Source organism: Bufo gargarizans, chromosome 6 (assembly GCF_014858855.1).
Source record: "Bufo gargarizans isolate SCDJY-AF-19 chromosome 6, ASM1485885v1, whole genome shotgun sequence".
Lineage (NCBI taxonomy): Eukaryota > Metazoa > Chordata > Amphibia > Anura > Bufonidae > Bufo > Bufo gargarizans.
In genome coordinates, this window is record NC_058085.1 from 7532108 (window position 1) to 7535563 (window position 3456).

The following is a 3456-nucleotide window of genomic DNA, read 5'->3' on the forward strand; positions in this document are numbered from 1 at the left end:
TTCTTCCGCCAGCTCTCGAGCCTCAGGTCCCTGGACAGGTACCGCTTGTATCAGGGTCTTAGGAGGAAACTCGAACAACTGGTCTCGACTGGAGGTAGCAGAGAGGATATCTCCAGGGTGAAATCTTTGCTTAAGAGGTGCCAGTACGATAGGCACACATCTTTGGTTTTTGAGAGGGATTTCGGGAAGTACCGCTCGCCCGACCCTTACAGAAACTGTAATATGTCAGTGAAAAGTAAGTTGGTGACGGGACTGGTCGATGGTACGGGATCTCTGGATAGGTCCAGATCAGGGATCTTGGAAATCGTCAAGTCCTTCTACTCGTGCCTCTTGAGGAAGAAGGATCTGAATCGGGACAGGATTTCGGCTTTCCTGGCTGAAACCATCCCTGAGTCAAGAGTAGACCTCTCTCTTGGCGTTTTGATAGAAGAAATCAGAGAAGAGGAAGTCAGCCTGGCGATCGAAGGGCTTGCCCTAAAGAAGTCGCCAGGCCCGGATGGCTTAACATCCGAGTTTTATAAGACCTTTAAGGACTCCTTAGTTCCCCTCTTGACTAAGGTATTCAATGAGTGCCTTTCCTCGGGTGCTCTGCCGAAGTCAATGAGGAGGTCAGCTCTGATCCTTATATTATTGGCGTCCCATAGCAGTTCTCAATACGGACAGAAAGATCCTGGCCAAGATACTGTTTAAACGGTTGGTACAGTTTGCGCCCCGGCTCCTTTCGGAGACCCAACATTGCTCAGTTCCAGGCCGAAGCACGTTTAGTGCTGTGCTCGGTGTCCGAGAGGCAGTGGAGCAGAGTAGGGCGGGTAACTGGAAGGGGTACATGCTGGCTTTAGATCAGGCAAAGGCTTTTGATCGGGTTGACCACGAGTACCTCTGGGCAGTCCTTCTGAAATATGGCCTGCCGGGGGGGTTTGTCGATTGTTTAAAGATTTTGTATGCAGGGGCAGAGAGTTTCCCGCTGGTGAACGGTTGGTCTGGCAGCCCTTTTGAGGTCGGGTCTGGAGTCCGCCAGGGTTGTCCATTGAGCCCGCTCTTATACGTGTTTGCGATTGATCCTTTTATTAGGATTGATCGAGGACTGTTGGCGGGAGTCAGGATGAGTCTGGAGGAGCCGGAAGCCACTCTGAGGGTGTGGCGTATGCCGATGATGTCACTGTTTTCGTGTCCTCTGGAGGGGAGGCGGAATACGTGATGTCGAGGTAGAACGCTACTCGGAAGTCTCCGGGGTCCGTGATTAACCGGGATAAGTGTGAGAGCTCTGGCTGGGAGGGGGTGATCATCTTTCGGTCTCCGCGGACACCCTCCCAGAGCCCCAGTCGTCAGCCAAAGTCCTAGGCGTTCAATTCGGCCATGGGGATTATCCCACCCAAAATTGGGACAGCAGGCTCACGATCGCCGCTCAGAAGGTTGACCAGTGGAAGGGTTGGTCTTTGACCCTCAGGGAAAGGGTGAACCTGATCAAGACTTACCTTCTCCCTTTGCTTATCTATTTGGCCAGTGTATGTGTCTTGCCAGAACCTCTCTGGACTCGGGTTTACAGTCTGTTCTTTCAACTGTTATGGGGGAATAGGCTGAACCTAGTCAAGAGAGAGGTGACATACCGTACGAGGAGATTAGGGGGGTTGGGTATGGTCAACCCAGTGGTGTTCCTCGTGAACACCTTTGTTAAGATCAACCTGGCAAACCTCTGGAAAGAGAGGGCTCCTCCGTGGGTAGTCTCTTGCAGGGGTTGGTTTCGGCCTTTCTTCCAGGAGTGGGAGACAGGAGGGCAAGTGAAGGATTTGCGTACCTCACGGATATCTTCCGGCTTATGTCACCCCGATTCTGAAGGTGATCCGCCGGTGGGGTTTGGGAGTGAGGGAAATCAAGACCCAGTCAAGGAGATCCCTTGACGAGAGGGTCTTGTTGACCCACTTCCGAAAGCCCCTGGCCCTTAAGGATTGCCCAAGCCGGGATCTAGACAGGGGTTTACAGTTGTTAAATTCGGCAAGGATCCCATTGAAGTTTTGGGACTTGGCTTGGCGCTGCTTTCACGGGAAGCTGTATGTAAGGGGCAACTTGAGGTATAGGAACTCTGATGAAAGGGGTTGTCCCGGGAGGAGTGTGGCGACATACTGGAAAGTATGGAGCACTTCCTGCTTCAGTGTCCCTTTAATACAGAGGTATACAAACGGTGGGCGCATCCATTGGCTGGCCTAGGCTAGCCAACCTCTCCTATGCGGAATGGGCTTATGGAGCATTCAAAGGTTTGGGAAGAAGGGACCCATGCACAGCTTTTGTAGTTAGCATAGTGGTCAGGTACTTCACATGGAACGCACGGTGTTTAGTTTCAACCCAGCAGAAAGTCCTCCCTGTGGAAGAGGTGTGTAGGAACATTCTAGGTGACCTGGCGAAGGTTCGCTCTCTTGAGTGCGAGAAGGTGGGTACGGATGGGGTCTCTTACCTCTGGAGAGGCTTCACCTTTGATGTACCTTAGCCTCAGTAGCACTTTTCCTGGTGTTGGGCTGAGGCTTTCACATTAGGTTTTTGTTTGTATTTAAGATGAGTTTTTGAAGAAAGGTTTGCAAATGACTGAACTTGGGCCTTCGGGTGGATTTCAATATTGGTTTGTATAGATAGATATGGTTGTTATAAGATGTATATATTGTAAGTGGGGTGTAGTTAGGTTGGGGGGGTTCATATGTTTTCGTGTGGGGAGGCCTGCATCTAGCCCTGGACTATGCGGACATAGGAGGACATGAGGCGAGGGGCTGGGTGTGGGTGGTGGAGGAAGGGCTGGCCTCATGGAGGGACAAGAGGCGGAGGTTGGCCCTGGGTGACGGTGATGGGATAGATAGATTGGTAGGGTTAGTATAGGTTTGTTTTTGTTTTTTCATATGTGTGTATACCCAAAAAAAAAAAAATATATACAAAAAAAAAATAATACAAAATATATATTTAAAAAAAAATTTTTTTGTTATTTGATATTTTTGTATGATTATTGTGACAAGTTCTTTTTTTTTCTGTTAGAAACATTTGTATAATTTGTATATAGTCGGGTTCAGCCGGATCGGATGTTTACGTTAGGCTAGGTTTCATTTTCTCTTTTAGTAGGTATGAATGAGATAGTATGCATGGAGCTGGGCCAGTAGGGTAAGTGATATACTTGTTTTATATTTGTTTGGAAATTTTATGGCAATTTTTTGTATTTTTGTATAAAATTAAAAAGTTCCTCAGTATCTGCTCTTCTTGTATATATATATATATATGTATATATATCACTGCACAGTATTCTCTTATTCGGTATACACCTGCACATTGCACAGTACTACTTCTCTAGTCCTGAATGCAATGCTCTGCATTATTATTTCGGCCCCGGGCCGAGGATCTCATACTGTCAGAAGAGGTTAGTCACAGGATGGCCGCCGGTCTCGTCTTCGCCCCGGGGCTCTGGTCGCAGCGCACAGTTCA